The sequence below is a fragment of the Sciurus vulgaris genome (genome assembly GCF_902686455.1).
Source record: "Sciurus vulgaris genome assembly, chromosome: 4".
Lineage (NCBI taxonomy): Eukaryota > Metazoa > Chordata > Mammalia > Rodentia > Sciuridae > Sciurus > Sciurus vulgaris.
Window position 1 is genome coordinate 133,967,715 of NC_136464.1, and position 22,040 is coordinate 133,989,754.

Genomic DNA, 22,040 nt, shown 5'->3' on the forward strand with positions numbered 1-22,040 from the left:
CAGTACTCAGCAAATTGTAGTACATTTATAAGTGATATTCAAATCAGAATTTTTATTAGCAGTAATCAATAATACACTATTCCTAAAATATGATATTGTCTATAATTTGCTCATTCTACTAGAATTCTGAAACACTAATCATAATTTCAAAAACAAATATCTCTCAGAAAGGTTAAAAAAAAAGTGCATTAGAGCAAGACCCTAAGCAAACTAGTAAGGCCCTGTCTAAAAAATATAAAAATAAAAAAGGAATCGGAATGTGGCTCAATGGTTAAGAGACCATGGGCTCAATCCTGGAACCAAAAAAAAAAAAAGTGCACTTTTAAAACTAAACCATGTTGACAGAAATGGAGAAAACTAATCATGAAAGTATATTAATTCATATGAACACTTTAATGTGCCTTAAAAGTTGATCTGAAAGTAGAGGGTAGATGGATTGAAAAGAAATTTTACTATTAAAATATGAAACATAGAAATTTTAAAAAATGTATCAAGCCTTCGGTAAAATTCAACATCTATTAATAATACAATTCTCAGCAAATAAAAGAAATATTTCCCAACTATATAAAGGACATCTGCAAACAAACACAGCTAGTGTCATACTTAATAGTGAAAGACTGAATGCTTTCACCCAGGCAAGGAGGTCCACTCTCACCACTCCTATTCATCATTGTGCTGAACGCCCTACTAAATAAAATAAGGCAAGAAAAATTAATAATGCTCAAACTAATTGGAAAGGAAGAACAAAATGTCCACAGGTAGTGTAACTATATTTACAGGTAATATTATCATTTAGGTGGAAAGTAGTAGGAGTCAAAACAAACAAAACTTCCTGGATCTAATAAATTAATTAAGCAAGATTGATACATTCAAGAACATCACAAAAAAATCAATCATATGTCTAAATTCTAGAATGGACTATGGGAAACCAAAATTTCAAGCAATACATTTATAATAGTTCCCCAAATCAAATACTTAGTGAATAAACATACATTAAAAGAAACTTGTAAGTGCAAATGAATTATAATAGCCAAAATAGTTTTGAGAAAGAAGTATGCAGATGAAGAAATCACATCACTCTATTTTGAAACTTACAATTGAAGTGAAACAATTAAGTCAGTCTAGTATTGCCTAAAGAATGGAAACGAAACGCAGATCAATAGAACAGAGGAGACTATACAGAAGTCAACCCACACAAATGTGGTCAATTGATTTTTAACAAAGGTGCAAAAACAATTCAATAGATAATCCAGTGGAAATGAATAACAACCTATGCTTTACAATTTACACACACACACACACACATTCAAACATGGATCAGAGATATAAATGCAAAGCATATAAAGAACTCTCAAAACTAGTAAGGAGAAAAGAAAATCTTGAACTGGCACTTTATCATCTAGAATAAATTGGTGGCACATTAAAAAATATTTGTAGTAATTAGCTATTCGAGAAATATAAATTGTAATTTAAATGTAATGTTAGTATGTATCTATGAGATTTGATAATTTAAAAATTAATAATACTAAGTACTGACAAGAAAGTGGAATAATTGGAATTCTCAGTATTTAGGTGGAAATGCAAAATAATGCAGCTATGGTGGAAAAAAATTGGGGCAGTGTCTTATAAAGGCAAAAATAAATATATCATATAACTCAGTAATTCTACTTCCAGGGATTTATCCTATAAAATTAAAATTATGCTCACAAAAACATCTTGTATGTACATATTTACAGGAATTTTCTTTGCTAAAAACTGGAGTCAGTCCAGATCTCATTCAACAGGTAAGTAAACATACATACATATGTAAAATGAAATACTATTTAGCAATGAAAAAAATACACTCTTGATGCAAAAACTTGAATGAATCTCAAAAGTGTTATGCTCTGTGAACAAAGCCAGTCCCCCCAAAATGTATACTACATGATTACATTTATAAGACTTTACAAAAAAGCAAAACAATTATATCAGAGAACAGATTAGTCATTACCAAGGGTTAAAGTTGAGGAAAAGTATGAGAGCATAAGGAAACTTTTTAGAGTGATATGACTCTTTAGTATCTGCCTGTTTCATGGCATGACACATATAAAAAAATTCACAGAACTATACATCCCCAAAAAGATTCACTCTATTGTATGCTAATTTAAAACATAAATGATACCCAAAATACATGTAACATGATTATTTGTATCTCATATATGCTGAGGATTTGTCTACCTCATAGAAAATAATACATTTTCTTATTTTTATTTGTCATTTTTATGATTAATACTTGCTAAAACATTTTTTAACATTTATTATGTGCCTAAAACCATGTTTAGCATTATGGTATATTCTGAAAAAGTCATTTCCAATCTAGTCTTTTACACAGTATAAATATGAGATATTGTTAAATGTTGAACAAAAATGAGAACTCCCCAATGTGTATCAAATATTGTATGAAATATATACTATATATTATATGAAGTGGGGAGTGGTAAAAAATGACACCCTAAACATTATTAAGAATAATGCTAACTCTTCGGCTAGAATGTTAAGATAAATATGTATGATGCATTGTTTAGGCATTTGACAAGAAAGTTTATTCAAGAATCAATGCCAAAGGGGGATGAAGGGAAGGGAGGGGGAATGGGAATAGGAAAGACAGTAGAATGAATCAGACATTACTTTCCTATATTCACATATGAATATACAACCAATGTAATTCCAAAACACGTACAACCAGAGGAATGGGAAGTTATACTCCATATATGTATAACATGTCAAAATACATTTTACAGCCACATATAACTAATAAAAACAACAACAAAAAATCAGTGGAAGGGGAGGGAGGAGACAGGAAAGGGGGATGAAAAAGGGGCGCTCATGAACTGAAATAGATTTGCAAGCATATATGAATTTGTTGGGATAAACCCAACTACTACATATAAGCATAAAGTTCTAATAAAAAAAGTAAACAAACAAACAAAAAAGAAAAAGTAAAATAATACATTTTCTTAAATATTCTCAATAAAGTGTGTTTCTGAACTTGTTCTTTGAAATGATACCAGGTCAACATCTAAAACCTATGTGAAAAGTTCATCTTCATTCGAAAATAATACAAATGGATTTGGGATATAAAGATTTATTTAACCCCTCCAGTAAAACCAAGCAACCACTTTATAAAATAGCCACCTTAAATATAAATTATTTAACCCAACTTTTATTTCTTTTAAAGATTATTTTTTCTTGTATGCATCTCCCTATTTACTTAGCCCATAAAATAAATGTTTTAAATTAACATTTTAACTGCATTTATGGCAAAGGAGTAACCAGCTTCCCTTTTAATACAAGAAACAAACAGCTGATCATGGAGAACTGGGATCCATCTTCAGAAAGGATAAGCTTTTAAATGTAGAAAATACCTTGAAAGACTGACTCTGCATTTGGGAGTAATATCATAGCATACTTTTGCAAAAACTCAAAGGACAGGAAATGTAAAATGACCAGCATTTGTGAGGTACTATGTATGCAAATTACTATCAAAATAATTTATAGAATTGGTGATAAAATCAGGATAATATTATCCAAAATACATGGTTGTATATTTTATATGAGATAATGTATGAAAATTGCTCAGTTAAATAATACAATTTCCATTAGAACTTTTTAAATTTTTTAAATCCTATGTGCAGCACAATAATGATCATGAAATAATAATCAGACAAAAGTGTGGGAAATTTAAAAATGATTCTTGGATTTCTACAAAATGAAATACCTGTGGGATTGAAAAAAAGTAAAGACCTCATCATTTTGAATCTCATTTTTAATGAAGTCTAAGAAAGAAATATCTAGTCTTCAAACATGTCCCTGCAAAAGGAAGAGAGAAGAATATGAGCATTTGGAAGCTGCATTCTGTGGTCAGTTTTTACTTTCATATATATTATTTAAGTAAACACTGGAGAATCCAAACTGTGATTAGTGTGATCACACCATGAAAATTAAATTATTAAAAAATAACCTTGATGTTTAATTATCCAGGATTATCTTACTCTATCCTTTAGAGAGTCTTGAGACAATCGGAAAACTTCCTATGAAGGAAACAATTTTGACACACATAGCAGCTCTGGCATTTCCAGAATGACCGTCAGAGGAACATGGGAGGCAGTGGACTAGAAACTGGTATTTAGGATGTCTTGTGCCTTTCTCTGCTTCTGCACCAGAGAGGAGGCTGAAGGACTGACATCATTCCCCAGACAGATAGGTAAATTCACGTCACGAACAAAGTGTACAAAGGCTATAAAACAACAATATAAAATTCTTAATATCTGAAATCCTGTCAGGAATTACATGGACCAGGCAAATATAACCCATATGTGGGAAGAAAAAAAAAAAAAAGAGAGAGAAAAGTACTAAGAGAGAAATGATGGAACTTAATAAGGAACTTAAAAACCTATTTGAAATGTTAAAAATGTGCTTAGGAATGTGAAAGCAGGATACAGGTGTATATGGTCCTTAAATTTTCTATCTTAAATACTTCCCTTGCCTCACCTAAATTTCAATCCTGAAGAGGAGAAATAGAAGATGTTAAAAAGATTCAAAGGAAACTTTTGAAAATGAAAACTGCTTTAGGTTAAAAAAGTCTGTTAGACTCTGAAGAAACAAAGATGTAACCAGATTCTAGAAGCATTTGCCTTAAAATTATATATGATTGCATTTTATGTTTATCTGTATAAGTTTTATATGTTTGTGTCAACATCGTCCTTACAAATTTGTAATATACTAGGGAGTGAAGGCATGTCTATGAAATAATAAAATGGATCTCCACTGGTTGCAACATAAAAATGAAGGTGGTTTTAATTGTAGATATACTGATCTAGAAGAGAACTTATTAAGATTAAGAAGAAATAAAAAGTCTTACTCTTTGAAGTCATCATTAAGAGATCAGCTTACCTCACAAACTAAAACAGCTTTGTCTAAAAGTAAATGACTCTAGACACAAGGTTAAATCTTATCATTATGGGTTGAGTTAAATTTGGGTGTTCAGGGTTCAGGCACGGGGAGTGTAAGTTTGAAAAATCCCTTTGAACTGGGGACATAAGGTTGATTACATACATGGATGCCATTGGGTTGAAAACAACACAAGTTGAACTTTTCCCTTAATTCAAAGGCACTGCTTTTCACACTGATAACAAGCATTCCTTTTGCAGCAGGCTAAACACAAGGGAGTGTTAAGAGGCAAATAACTCATTTTAAGCCTTTTCATACCGACATTGCTTCTGATAGCTTTGCCTTCAACAGAATATATGGTGTGGTTCTTCCTACATCGCTGAAGTAGGCAAGAGCATTTTAAGCCACTACTTATAAAGTTATCTGACAGCACCTATGGCTTTGGAATTTTTAAAGTGCATGAAGTATGGCAATAACTGTATTTATCAGTGGTTTTCAAAATAATACATTTTATACAAGTATAGTGTAGTAGATATTTGTGTTGGGTTACTAAAGTCATAATAAAAACATGGGATAGTCTTACCACATTGAGCAAAAACCAGTATTCTTTTAAATTAAAAAGGGAACATCCTGTAAACAAAAATTTTGTGATTACTGCTCAATGAATATAACTTAGATCGTTAAGGTGATCTTAAAATCTCTTGCAACTGTTACCTCTTATAAATGTCACTGATAACTTTAATAACTTATGTGCCAAAATTTAGTTGTGTAATTTATAAATCCTGAGGAATCATCCTTGGCAAGAGCAAAGAAAATTGAGATAATCAAATGTTAAGATGAATGCTATTTTGTCATCAACAGAACACAAAACAGAATACTATTCATCCTCATTGTGTATTGAATCTTGAATCCCAGGAGCCCCCAAGTTGCCACTGAATGCCAGACGCGCTTTCTGTTGGCAATTGTATAGTATATATGCCATCCAGAAAGAAATCAAAGCACACTTAAAGACTGTTCTTCTAAAGTCCTCAGTCCCCTCATCAGTGCAGTCAGCCTATCCACGTCAGCCCCATCCAGCACCATGTCTTCCCTTCTAATTCCAGTTGCAATAACAGAAGATCAGAATTCTTTTCACTTCTTTGTCATCTCTTAGCCAAACTTTTTGTCTCTGGAGACTGCTCTGCTTTCTTCCTCCCATGCTCTTTCCATCTCTATTAAGAATACTGAAGGGTTTTCCCACTGGAAGGAATATCTAAAACTGGATTCTCTACAACTGGGCTTCCAGGACTGGAAACTCAAAGGTTATAGGTGACCAATAAGAAATTCATTACAATACGGGAATTGCTTCTTCTAATGGTCTCAACATAGAAAGAGAAAGAGAGAAGGGAGAGAGATAAATTAGTGGCATTATTTTACTCATTATCCCTATGAATGATGAGTCTTTTGGTAGAAACATTTCCTTAAAATGTTCTTTTATTAGTTTTAAAGAACTTGCTAATAAGCAAAAGGAAAATTTTATAATTGGAGATATTTATTCAGAGCAGTGTTTAGACTTATTCATTTAGCAATTATGGACAAGATTTGAAACTATACTATGCTGAATCAAAATATGTTTCTGATGCCTCCATTGTATACTTTCTGCCCAGGGAGTTTTGGAATACTGACTTATATTGGGATTACAAAACAATATTACTGATGTTTATTATTCACTCTTTCAATTGCCTGAGAGGTGACACAGTGGTTACTGTTCAAATTTTGTTTGAAACAGAAAAACTACAGCTAAGTAATTTTCATAGAGTCACCTGCCATATACTCAACTCATTATAAAATAATGATAATTGCCAGATACTTTCAGCACCATTCAGTTGCTGTACTGCCTCTCTAAGAGAATGGAGAAAAATTATGAGCAATTCCTACATTTTTGGAAATGAGTTGATGAGAAATTAATGTAACTTGCCTTAAAAGTACTTTTTAAAATTATTGTTACATACTAAGCAAAATTGGTACTATTATCATCTCTAATAAAATTTTTTTCTAATAAAGTCTTTAAAGGGTCTGTCCTTTTGTCTTTCTATATGTTCATATTAAATTATCTTACTATGTTGAACAGTATATATAATTCTAGTAACTATATTTTTTTCTCTGAATAATAACATAAAAGCTAATAATGGCCACTTATTTTCAAATATTCTAATGCATGCAGTATGATTAACCATATGATTACTTACCCTCATTATACTCATATAAATTGTCATAATAAGCACTTTTGAACACTTACCTTATAAATACAAAAGAAATTTAAGGAATTACCTTTAGTCAATCATTATGTAAAATTCCCAAGCAAAAAAATTGTTTCAAGTAAACCAAATGTGTAAGAGAGCATAGTTCTGTTATATATTTCATTAGTTTATTTTTTCACAACGTAAAGAAATCAACAACTTCAGATATGCAATGATTTTGGTAAACACATTTCACAAGTCTTGTGCCTCAAAATATTGTCATCAATCTAAAGATACAACCTATTATTCTTTTCCTTCTTCTAACTCTTGATAGGAATAGAGAATTATTAATTCTTTATAAATCAATAAATCAACCAGCCAATCAACCAAAATGTTTTAAAATAACTAATAAATGCTTTAGGGGTCATTTTGAAGCTTCTAAACTTTCATATGAGCTTCAAAGTTAATTTGCTTACTTTTAAAAAAAAAAAAAGATATAAAATTTTAAATTTCTAAAAATTTACCCAATGACTTTGAATTTCTAGTTTCCAAACAAAACAGTAATTTGAGAAAAAAATTATGTAAATTTAAACTTAGACTATAATAAATGATTAATAATGGTATACATCCTCAGAAATTACTATTACAAAAGAAAAGGTATACCCAAATTTGAGGAAAAAAGTTAATTATTAATCAAATTAGTATTAGATTACTAGAATATTTATCATTTCCTCTCTGAAATATAAGAATAGGTATCATATTTTAAATATATGATTCATTGGAAATGTTCTTTTTAAAGGTAGGCATTCCTACCTGCAATCAAAATAAAGCAAAGTGTTGCCACTAAGGTTAATATTTTTAATTAAACATTAGCACCAAATTAAATTAAATACCTCTACTCTTTATCAGAGTGTCACTGCATATCTAATTCAAAGATCTACAGTTTCTACTTTGCTTTAAGGTTTTAATTCCAAGAATACTTCTCTAGTGAAAGAAGTAATGTTATTTCATGACAATCATTTCATGAGGCAATAGGCCTACATTCTTCATATCTATTTTTAAAACTATAGACTACCATTTTGATTTTGTTAGAAAAATTTTACAATCTACTTGGTAGAAATTTTTTGCAAACAAATAAAAATTTTAAAAAATTTAAGAAATATTGTTAACAGTCAGTAATGTCTTCCAAAGTGTTTGGCCCATAGTCCATTTTCTGTTTTTGGAAAATGAAATTCTATCAGAATTCAGCCATTCCCAGTCATTTACACGTCCTCTCTGGCTATGTTCATGCTTCAAAGATATAAGTAGTTGTAATAGACACTATGACAGCCTACAAACCCTCAAATATTTGCCATCTGGTCCTTATCAAAAAGAGTTGTTGACTCTTGGTTGAGAAAAACTAAAACTCTGTTCTTAAGCATTTAATTCAATGTTTTATTCTCTTGCCTCCTGAAGATAAAACATTATAAATAATTTTTATACATACAGTATGCTTAATTAGGGCATAGCTAAGAAAAAAAAGAAAACACAAGTCATTTTTCTTTATAGGACACAGACTCCCTTCAGAGTGTACATTTTAAAGTACCTGATTGAAACACTGTTCATATTTTTTTAAGTGGTTCTCTGTGTTTGGTGATTTAGAGCATGTTTATATTCCATTCCAAACTACTTAAAACTGTAGAAACAGTACCAGCACAGGAACATCTAAAAACAAATTGCACTTAGACACATGAAGTTTCCTGAAGTATATTACAAATTCCTCTAAAGTGTATTTAGGACAGGAGTAAAGACCCATTCTTTCCCAGAAACATCTTCAGTCCTTGTTTACTTCTAAAATCTCACACTTCTTCTTAGGACATGCTCTTTTGATTCAGTGCTTCCTTATCTATTTGGCATTACAACACATTCCTTATTCTTTTCTTTCAACCTCACCTATGGGGCCAATGTAATTATCATTATTATTTTAATGGAAGGGATAACTGAGAAGAGATAACTGTGGAACTCATGAAAGGCCAGCTGGAAGTCCCAATATAAGTAAATAATATAAACAAGCTTTCTTTGAATCAAAATTTTTGTACCTTTAAGTATTAGATGATTTACCTAGCTTTCGTGTGTATTGTGTTTTCTATTCTTTTCTACTTCTGTTTATCATCATCGTATGTACTTTATGGATTTATTAGCCTCATTCCAATAATGTTTAGTAAATGAGCCCTATAGATTTTCTCCAGGTCACATCCCCTGGAGTGGCTTTGTTCCTATAATGGTTAGGCTTTGAATTAAACACAAAAGAAAAGCAATGGAGACTATTAGACAATTTTGATTCGAATGAAAGAAGCAAAGTCAGTTCTAAGATTAAATCTGAGAATCCTGGGTGACACCTGGAGTCTCCAACATGTGAAAATATTTCTACTATATAGGACCAATGTAGAGAACCTCTTAAATGATAACTAGCTCCCAATCTGAAAACCCCTGTAGCACTGTATTATACAGTAGGTTCTGGCAGAGTTTTGTTGTTGGTCTTTTGGTTGGTTGGTTGTTTGTACTGGGAATTGAACCCAGTTATGCTTTACCACTGAGTTATATCCCCAGTCCTTTTTTTTTTTTTCTGAAACAAGTTCTAAGATATTACTGAAGGTGTCAACAGTTGCTGAGGTTGGCTGTGAACTTGCAATCCTCCTGCCTCAGGCTCCTGAGTTGCTAGGGTAAGAGGTGTGTGCCAATCTGCTTGGCAAGTTTTTAACATTCAACATGTGGAATCTTTGAAGAGTTCTCCTCCAAATGGAACAGTCTAGGAACAAAGTTTCAGTATTTCAGAGAAGCAATTATTATACTATATGATGTTCTTGCCCTCTATATACTCCTTATTATGAGAAATGCATGCTAATCATGAGATTTCAAGTGGTGTAGGAGCAAGAACCCTCAGCTCTGAGTCAGATCATATTAGTTCCTAGCTGTCTGTATGCAGGTATAAAATTTGTGTACTTCTATTTGTTTATGAGAAAAGTATGCCTGATTACAGGTCCAGTCTTATGTATCTGTATTGCTAATATTCATTGTCCTACAACAATTCTTTTTTACAGATATCTCTTTATTTGATGCCTAGTGTTAGCTTTTCATCCAACCAGACTTTTTTTTTTTTTTTTTTTTTTTTTTTTTTTTAGAAGGGGTTTTGCTCTACTGCCCAGGTTGGCCTGGAACTTGTGATTCTCCTGCTTCAACCCTGAGAAACCGGGATTACAGGCATGTGCACCTGACTTAGTTTAAGAAGTTTAAGATATCTGGAAACAAAGTTTTGTAAGGTAGTTTTTGTAAGGTACCAAAAATTCGTTACCTTTTTAAATTGTCTATTTAAAATTAAAAGAGACAAACCTGGTTTAGAGAGTACAAAATGGTAATTTGAAATCAAACAAATTAGTATTCTGGTAAAATTACTTCTTAATAATCATCATTGTTCTAAAATAAAATTCTATTCTTTAACAACTACTAATTTAGGTCAACTGAAATCTCATTTAACAAAGATATCTGCCTATCAGTACTCTAAAGTTTAAGTGCTTCAGTTTATGATATTTGTTCCTAACCATCATAATAGTGATATGTATTAATATTTATTCAATATTTAGCCTTAAACATATTTCTTATGTGAAAAATCACATCTCAATTTTAATTCTTATAACAACCTGGTGAGTAGCAAGTATCTGATAAGAAAACAACAAACAAAAAAATAAATGGTGAAACAACTTGCCCTGGATCGAAGAGCTTATTTCTTTTTCAATGAGGAATCTTGTGAGTAGAATCTCAGTGTAAACAGAGAGTAAGTGACTTAAATGAATCATATTCTTTGATTGGCCCAGAATTCCACCATTTTAAGATAATATGAAACTACATTGTTGACATAGAAATACATCCATGACTGTATATTTTTTAGTAAAATGCAGCTTACTGTATTATGTTTAGAAAATGAAACTTTTTGTGAAAAATCTAGCTTCATATGCATCTGTGCTCATATATGAAGTAGAAATATATACTTGTTCATGATCTCTTTTCCAAACACCTTGAAATTAGACATATTTTGTAAGCCCTCTTTCCTGTTATAGAATATTTTGAGTACCTGTTCAGTATTAGTTACTATCTCAGCAAGAACTGACAACATCTCAATAATGAACATATTAATATCCCCACAGTAAAAAAGTTAATACTCATATTAAATAGAGTAAATAAAAAATATGAATAGTCAGGTGTAAGTCCTCTGGATTCTGTAGTTGGGGAGAAGAAATTGTAGATTAACACTAAAAAGGTTATCAGTATCTGTAGTAAATTATAGACAGTTAAACTCGATAAAGGCAACTTTATATTATCAGTCCACAATAATATAATAAGTTCTTACTATACCCCAGACACTGTTTTAGGTGTGAATTTTTAAGTAGAACTTTTCCAGTAAGCAAAAATCCCTATTAAAATTATGGAAAAAATGTATTCAAAATTTGGGGAAAAAAAGAAGGGAAAAAACCCTCAAATACACAAAACTAGAAAACAATTTACAATTATTTTAATACAAAAACATAGATTTTTACATAGTGGTGTTTTGTGATAGTTATCTTTTTCCCCACCAAGAGTAAAATCTATTTACGTAGGGAAACAAGGAAAAAAATGTTAAAAAATCAAACTGGAGAGGAGTATCTGGCCCTGCAGTCAAATGCAGGCGATTCATCCTTGGAGACTAACTACGTACTCCCATTTTGATGATAAAGTAGTTGAATCTAAATACACCAGACTAACAGTGTCTGAGTCTCAGTGGCATAGCTTCATTTCTAGAATATCTGAAACAGTACAAAAATCCTGGGTCCAAAAATTGCAAATATTTACATGTCAGTTGTACAGGGAGATCCTTTCTTTACAATTTCCTTAATTCCATATTTTACCCTACATGTGTTACCTTATTATTGATGCTTTAAACACATTGTTATTTAAATCCAAAACATGAAGCATGGAATTTTCCCTAAAAGAAATGAAAAAGTGAAAGAGTTGCTATTTTCTCTGATAACCAGCTTTCTCATTCTTTATTTTTTTCAAAATAGGGAAACGAGTTGTCATACATTGCTTGAAAACTAGTTTTTTTTCTCTCTCTCTTTCTGAAAGTACATGAGTTTATTCATGTAGAGTAAGGTAGTTTATAAAAGCTATACACTTATTATAAAAAAGACAAATATGGAACTCTTTTTCTAGTCTAATTTGATTTAAGAATGTTGATTCCCTTTTCCTTGAGAGGACAGAACATCACCAATATAAAATGGTGAACCCAGTACCATAGTGCATAAATAGCTCAAGATGAAAGCACAGCAATAAGCTCTTTCCATTATTGCAGAACCAATAAATAAGCATAATGAAAACCATGACACATTATTACATTATTCTGTATTGCCTCTATTCATTAAAAAATCCAGATGAATGCATTTAAAATAATTCCACATGTCAAATGAATGTTAGCTTTGCAATTGAGATGATGCTGAAAGGAATATGTGCATAGAGAGAGCAAAGGCATGGTCTTATGTGGCTTATATTGAGATTATGGTAGAAGTATAAGGGATCTGTGCAATAACTACTTAAGACCCAAATGGTAGTAGCATAGTATCTATCATTCACTTGTGTTATGTGTTTTCTGATATTATGGAGTCAATAAAAACCAAATTAGAAAGCTTTAGAAGAAGCTTCCCTGTCAATTAGCCCTTGGATGAATTCTCCTCTTTCAGTTTCCCTGTTGCTTTAATATACTAGATTATATTAGCAGCACTGGCTTGTAAATAAGGAGTATCTGAATCCTTTTAATGGAGATACGCTGCCAAAATAATCAGCTTCACACTTAATAAGTTTCTAAGTATTTGGAAAAGCTGTGAAATGGGATTATAAGGTTAAACTGTGTACATCTGGCTTGTCACTGTATAAATATTTCAGAAATTTGATCTCATGGGCCAAAGAAACACCTGTCTAATCATGTCTCTTTTCCAAGTTACACGAACTTCAGTGAGAGAAGCAGTACATAAATGCTGACAAGAAATCTTGATCAATTTGCATAATGCACTTCTTATGCAAGACACATAATATATCGTATCTCACCATTCTAAGTGAATACATAAGAAATATTCCAGAGAGGTTCCATAATATCATACTTATCTTGGCAAAAAAGCATGGGGTATCCACAATTTGAAATTTAGGATAATCACTGGAAATTCTAAATAGTTGCACTGATGTTTTTCTTTTGTTATGGTATGTAATTGTAGCATAATTAGATGTTGTAAGTGTAATTTTCATGTAACATGAACCCATAGAATAATTAATGAGAGGTAGGAGTTTGTGCATAAAATAACAGTAAAATCTTGAGCAGTTGCTCTAGTTAATAGAAACTTTAATCAAGGTGAACGTTAGTTGCTTTTAACCAGATTCAAGTTTAAATAAGTATATTGACTGTCAAATCTACACCAGTACATTAAGCATGATTTTAGTTTTTCAAGTTTTCTGTGAAAAAAGTAGTTAGGTTAGAAATGCATTGGGTATAGTTCTTATCAAATTAACTTAAAATGTTCAACTTAAAAACACAGATTTTAAAACTGTGGCCCAAAAATGGCAGCTAAAGGTCATGGAATCAAATTTCTAATATTTCCTGGGAGCAGATGGGTGCAATGAAACTTAATGATTGAATTTTAAATGCTTTCATGCACCTTTTATCTGTTTCTCAACATGTTGATTCTACCTTAATGGTATAACAAGATAATAGGTTTATTACAATTAACCAAGTGAAATGATATATCCACTTTCCAATTATTTATATTACCTGGGGATATTCAACCAGAGTCCCTTTCCTTCTCTCACTCCTAAAGCACTTTCACCACCAAATGTGTGCTTGCACCTCAAAAACCCAAACAATAACATCATTCAGTAACAGATGCTTCCTTAGAGATTAGATTTCTTTAGTGAATTAATAAGTAACTAACACAAATATCAAGTTCACGTTCACTGAGACTCAATGGGAAATTTCAACTAAAACAATTTAAGGAATTTATTGAATAAATTGAGCTATAAAGTTTTACTCATTATATGATAAACTCCTCAAACGTGAATTGTCATAAATGTAAGAAGCAAAAATTTACTAAGAAATTTACCAAGCAAAGAAATTAGCATTCTGTTTTTCAGGAGTGGCAGATGGAAGATTTTTATCTTCATTACATCTTACTAGTACACAGTTCTACCTGAACAACAACAAGAGGGAACTGTGTTGGGAAGTTTATTTTACTGCTTAGTTTTATTTTTCTTTCATATAAAAGAAGATAAACATTTAACTCTTAAAATATATCATCAAGCCTGGATTAAAGGAAAATAAAGAATTTTTAAAATTTTAACTACTACACAAATGTTTGTCTATCAACTACATTTTAAAAAATGTCAAATGTGATATTATTTAATCCAACCCGTACTTGTATGTCTCTACTATGGCAATTCAACTATATGAATTCCAGGAGAACATGTGCATATAGTTAAACATAAATCCAGTGAGCATCACCGCCCTGTCTCATAAACATATATACTGAATTTAATAATATGTACCATAAATATAAATACATAATATATTAAATATCCCTGTAAAAAACACATCTTCTGCTAGGATGTCACAGATAAGAGACCAGATGAAAAAGAGCAGAATAGAGTTAGAACAGGTCAGTACGAGATAGAAATAATAATCCTTTTCCTTTTGCTTCTCTCAACATTATGTGTTTTAAATAATACTTTTCAAATATTTGAGAACTTTTCAAAGTTTTTAAGCAGACAACATATGTTTTCAGATTACGTGGTTTGATATAAAACTAACAATACCTAAAAACTGGTGATTTTGTAAGATGTTCACATTGTTATCAACATTATTTGGAAGTTGCATTTCCAATAAATGTGTAAGCTGTATTCTTTGAAAGAAGGCATATATATATATATATATATATACAATAGTTTAAGAAAAAGTCCCACATTGAGAGAAATGAGTAAAATTCAGACTTAGTATGACAGGCCCAGTTTGAGAGAAATGAGTAAAATTCAGACTTAGTATGACAGGCCCAGTTTCTGGTTGATCCTATAAGAGCACATCTGCTCTGTACAAGGCCTTTTCCAAGAACACAAAGCCAATACCTATCTGGCAACCTCCCCATGTGGATAAGCAACACAGATTGCTGGTGTGCCTTTAAAAAAACTTCCAAGTATCTCAGAGTGAATTTACAGATAGATTTGTATTATAATGATTAGGTAAGTATATATATAATGTCTACACTGAGAATCCATCAAACATTATGTAATTTTACATAATATTTAACATTAATTGAATCTTTCATAAGGTCTTTGTCTTGTGTACAGATGTTTAAAATAATCCCTAAACCTTTTAAAATTACATTTCAATGCTCTTTTTTATTATTGTTTTTCCTCATTTCCCAGTTACTCTGGCAAGATACATGATTCCTTCCTTCCTTCCTTCCTTCCTTCCTTCCTTCCTTCCTTCCTTCCTTCCTTCCTTCCTTCCTTCCTTCCTTCCTTCCTTCCTTCCTTCCTCTTTCTCCCTCTCTCTGTCTCTTCCTCTCTCTCTTTCTTTTTTCTTCTTTTTGTGGTGCCGAGAATCAAACCTAAGGTCTTCTGCATGTTATGCAAATGTTTTACCACTGAGCTACATGTTTAGCCCTAAATGAATTTTTAATATGGTTTGAAAACTCATTTTGTTTGAAGGCTTTATTCTAACAAACCAATGTATTACTTATATGGATCTTACAATTAAAATTAATATTTAAATTAATTTAAATTTTAAATTAAAAATTCAGATAAGTAATAACCAAGTCAAAAATAGCTTAAAAGTGGCAAACTTTCAATGAATTTTTTAAAACATTATTTCATTATTTATCAATTGCATAAGTTATTATGGATTAGACCACTCCACAGGTTGGGGATGTATTTTAAATAACAGTATTGAAACAGGTGACATGATGTTTATTTGAATACTTGGTTTATTTTTCCTCAATAAGTATATGCAAATCTCATTACCATCTACATAAGATAGATTTTGAAATCTGGGGAAAATTATGTAAATTAGCTAATTATTATATATATATTTGATAATTGTCAATGTTATTTTCTTATTCTCAAATGGCAGATGGTAGGTATCAAAGTAATAAAATCATAATATTGTATATTAACCAATAAAAACACATGTAACTTTAAAAGAACTGTTTATGATTTAGCTATAATCTCATTTTATTTAAAAAAAACAGAAGTATTTATACTTTACACAGTATCTCTATAAACAAAAATATCTGAAAAAATATTTAATACAAACAAAATTATCAAAATAGATTAATTTAGTAGACCTGGGTAAGAATTAAAGCAATTCAATATAACATTTGAATTGCATAATTTTAGTGTTGTATAAACTATAATAAAGAATGTGAAAAATGATATTCTATAGTCAACACAATCATCTCTTGTCATAAAAAATACAAGTATGAATATTTATGTGTGTATATGTTATATTATATATATGCTTGCATATATAATATAAAGAGGTACTGTGAAAGTTGATGCTCATAATTGAAAAATCTTATTCACCTGTTTTTCTCCATGAACTTGTAATGGATCAATATAATTATATAAGAATTTGTATTGTAGTTATTTAAAAGGCAATGAGTATAAATGAAAATTATCAAAATATGCCACTTTAAAATAAATTATTTACCAAATGGTTCTATCTATCTATCTATCTATCTATCTATCTATCTATCTATCTATCTATCTATCTATCTATCTAAGACTTTGGCCTGAGTCCATACTTCAGCATAGATGGGATTTGTGATGATTGGAAATCACTTAACTACACTTTTGATTTCCTTACCAAGAGTTCATATTTTCTAATATGCCCATTATATATTAGATTCTGTCAACTACATTGACAGATATGGCTTCTGTCTTCAAATATTCTGCTGTATAGACTTCTTTAAGATAAAATAACTTAATCTTGCAAATAGAGAATTAAAACACTGATCCGGAGGTTCAATAATGTTCTTACTTAATATCATCCACTATTTTGCATGTAGATCAATTGGGAATGGGGTTGCACCATCACCACTGCAACTAAAAGGAGGGAATGGCAAGTAGTAAGATGTCACACCTCCTGTTATCCATTCAGTCTTTGTATCTTGATTATCCCTCTTAAATCCTGAGACCTCAAGTAGCTTTGGGATCAACATAGAAGGAAATTACTTCCATGGCCTTTACTGATTTACACATTACTTTGCCATACTTCTCTTTTTCCCTAATAGTTTGAGTCATGCTTTCTCAACATTGTTAAATGGTCTTACTCCCATTTACTTCCAGTTTAACTGGACCACAGAGGTGTAATGGGAAATAGTATCTACTCCTTTACTATGTTACATGCCAACTTTTCACCTAGGGCAAAACTTAATGGCTGATTTGTGAATCTTTATTTCTAGAGATTTACTACAGAAACACTGACATAACCTTTAACCAGAGCAAACAGAGCCACTCTAATAAGCAGGAGACACCAAACCTACAAATGCACAAGGAACAGAAAGATCCTGGCAGGAATTAATCTACCATTTTCACACATCTGCCCAAGGGAGGTATTGTAATTGCAAAAATTTACTCTAAGACTGCTGAGACTCATAGTAATTATGTTTCTTTTTTTTTTTAATAGAAATAGCCACAGGTGGTAACAAATTGGGTTTCGAGATGGGGAACTGGGCATGCATTCTAACCCAAATTACTATGTAATTGTCTTGATTATAAAAAATTGTGGAAAGTCTATTGCTCAAAATCATAAGAAAAATGTCTATTTAAAAGTATTTCTCATCTTTTTTATTTCTCTTCACTTAGGCATATTCCTTCACTTGTTAGTATTGGCACATCTTCTATCAGGGCCAGAGTGTAAAATAGACTTTTGGCAGTAACCCTTAAAATTCTTTGAGTAGTCTTTTTTTCTTTTTTTTTAAATAGGATATTTTTCTTATTTCCATCCTTATTATATCTAGGGATAAATAGTAGCTTTCCTAAGAAGGTCAGGGCCTGGAAACTTAGCTAATAATTACTACCCATGCTTCTGCCAACAGTAAAAGTGCAAGGTTAGAGTTATTTTCTTTAATTTATGAGTTGATATTAAAATGGTTGCTGTTTATATATATATATATACATACATACATATGTAATATATAATATACATATACACACACACATAAACAGAGAAAGAGATGACTAAATAGATAGATGACATCAATATATCAATAATCTTATACCTTAGTCCACACTTAGGTTTATGCTACAGTAGATGTTTTCACTGTTTCCTTAATTAAGGCATTCCATGGATGTCATGAAAAGTAAAAGTCAATGTATACCTTCAAACTTAAATTTATTTTTAATTCAGGAATTTCTGATTTACTGAGTCAAGATTATAATATGAAATAAGACATTGACTTGAAACAAGAAGAAAAAATAGTAATTAATGTAACATTAGATCATACAAAGATAAAACAGTAGAGAAAATACAGCAAATGTTCAAATATCTTGCCTTGAAGGCATGTGAAGGTAAGTTTCTATGTAATTTTTAATTCTACCATAATGAAAACAATAATAAAGATGGACAACTGATTTATCATTTTTGCATGACTTATAACTTCTCATAATCACATTTTAATACAAAAAATTGATTTATGATATTCTTTTTAGAATAGATGAAAAACTGCAGAAGCAAAATAGAAAACAAGAAATGTGTGTGCCCAGAAAATACTACAATAGAATTCACCAAACTTGGATAACATACTGCTTATCTTTGTGATAGAGCTATGAAATCAAAATAAACTATTTTTAAAGTTGTGAAGTTTTTATGACTAATATTTATATAATGATGTGTCATTAGGTAATTATCAAATTTGAGTTAGAAAATAATTTCTTTTAAAGCTAACTCACCCTTGTTCCAGAATACTGAAAGGAAAACCTTTTTCTAGAAAGTTTTATGAAGATGTGAAGCATATTATTTTGCAAACATACCAGACCGAGACATCAGTAGAAAACATATACTGCTACTTTTCAAATGTGCTTAGATAATTCTTCTCATGATAACCATAGGTGAATTGCTTTTATAAATTCAATTCTGCATATACAATTTGCTCTGCTATTGTGAAAGAATACAAAAAATACATAAAATATTGAGTCATAGAATAATCTCAGTATAATCTGATAAACTATGTTATGCAAAAAATGAAATAGATTACTTTTTGCAAAGGTATTTATGGTGAGTCTTTTCCCTCTGTGATGAGAAAAACAATGTTCCATCTTCAGGGTGAAAACTATAGTGTTAGGCTTCTAAAACTGATGGAAATGTTCATAATGCAAGTATAAATTTAAGAATTATTCTAAGAAATGAATTGCCTAAAATTGAACTATAACATAAAAGACATTTTTAACTACTGAAACTATTTTTGTCTATAAAAAAATACCTGTTGCATTTACATTTTATACAAAGAAACTATTGGAATTTAGGATATATCTGAACTTTTATATGTATAGATTTCAATTTGTGTTTTATTGAATTGGAGGACCTCAAAATTATGTATACACATAATTATTAAAGATTCATTTAGGAATACTATGAAGATGTATATAAATTAATGACTTATGTCTAAATTATATTCTTAAAATGTTATTACCAAAGATAACATATATATAAAGTACCATAGTCAATGGAAGTTTATTTAGTTATGTTGTAAGTTAAATATGTTATTTGAAAGCATGAATTGAAACCACATTACAATTTTTCAGAATAGAAAGTCATCACCTACATCATGTATTAATATAATTCATAAACATGTAACCAATGTTTCATAAAAGTAATAAATATCTGCATAATAATTATGAATGTAAAGCTTTGAAACTTGAAATTGATTTTTAATGCTTTAGCTTTCAAACTCTACAAAGGCTGCTTTTAGCTGATAAAGACAGTAAACAAGAAATTGTCCTTTAAATGGTTGCTTTAATGCGTTCCACTAATTAAAAATCAGAAACATTACAAGTTTGAAAAGTATTAAATATTATTTAGATGGTATATCTCAGAACCAAACAGAAGTTTATAAAATTATCTTCACTGTGTTCATTTTTCTTACAATTAAAATATGGTTCATGAGACTGTTCTATTAAATAGAAATATAAAGAAAATATAAAGGTAATATAAGCTTTAAATGTTTTAAAATAACTGAGATAAAACATATTTCTAATATCATTAAATTATTTTAATATATTCCACTCCTCTAATCAGACCAAAGTCTGTCTATGTAGATTAGTTACATATAAAGTTTCATTTATCCAACCTGTATTTATCCTTTGATCACAAAGCTTGTTAACTTAAATAGTCTTTTATTGTTATGATTCATTTTCCCATAATTATACTGTTTAACTGCCTTATTTTTTTGAATAAATATATGCAAATGCACCAATCACATTCAGCAGAGTTATGGTAGACGCTCAATGAACCATAAGAACCATTTCACTATAATAAAACTATCTGGAATAGATCCAGGGCAAAGTCTACAAATACCAGTAATCAGAATGTCACTAGGACCAGAGCAAACAAAAGTGTGTTACATATATATCAATAGATTCTCTGAAATATTGTCTGAAACCAATTTTTTTATTCTATTGCTGGAGGAATTTGGTGAATACAAGTAAAAGATGCCACCCACAGAGCCATAATTTTGCATTTGTATTTTGTTAGATTTTTTAAAAATGCTTTACCTTAAAAATATTGAACTTAAACTTCTGCAGTAGCAAGGAAGCAGGAGTCTGCTTCTGCTTAGTCACAGCAAGGATGTTGATGCCATTAAGGACTTCTTTATCATAGATGATTTATTTCAAGAGACCAAAGGATAGCAATACATCACTGTCAAAGCTAGTGGTGAAAGCCATGACTAACTGTAAAATACTGTATGCTATTGAAGGAAATTCTTGTCAAAGTCTCCTTTACTAAAGTAGGTTGACAATAGATTAGTGTAGGTCTGATGAACTTTGAAAATGTTTTTTAGGTGGGTGGCAAAAGTCACACTATCTTCAAAATGATAGGCAAACTGAACTTCATGCTGTTCTCTAACAACTATACCATCATTGGTTGAAGGAATTTAATGTGAAAAAAAAAATCTCTTCCCTAATGATTTTACTAAAAGATGACTTCAAGATAATACCCTGTGGGATTTATTAAACAGAAGTATCACTGAGGGGAATACATTCTAGAGCAGTGACTAATATCATAATTAGCAGGTGCATTTGTAAGAATTTACCCACTATTGAGTGTATTGCAAGACTTCTCACCATCAGGGAGTTAAGTTTTACTTCCTAACTGGCATGAGCCCAATTATAGTGACTTCTTCCTTCTGTAGTTCTTTCATCATCAGGCTCACACCATGTATTTTCACAACACTTCCAGTCATCCTCCAAACAATAGAAAATTACATGACAATAGGCTTTTTCCTCTTTTAACCTATATAAAATCCAATTGCTGAAGGACAGTTGTTTCTTAGCTCCTCCACTCTAGGATGTCTGTTTTATGGAATTTCAAATTTTGGAAACTTTAAAATGGTAAAATCAACAAGGTCTAACATACTATCAAGAAAACAAAGGTTTGAGTTTCTCCTTAAAAAGGAGAATTTCTTTGAACTCTAAGAAACATGTAAGAATAGGCCAATATTTTGAATATTTACATATACCATACTGAACACATAAAGACATGTATACATGTAAATACATATTTAATTTTGCCAATTTTTTCATATTTTATTCAATGAATACAGAGCCTAAACTTACTGCAATAAATTC

General features: G+C 30.6%; 1 protein-coding gene across 4 annotated transcripts in view; it reads right to left on the minus strand.

Moving 5' to 3' along the window:
* Window positions 1-22,040, minus strand: part of PCDH17 (protocadherin 17) — a 91,297-nt gene that overhangs the window by 58,762 nt on the left and 10,495 nt on the right. The gene's annotated exons all lie outside the window — the stretch shown is intronic.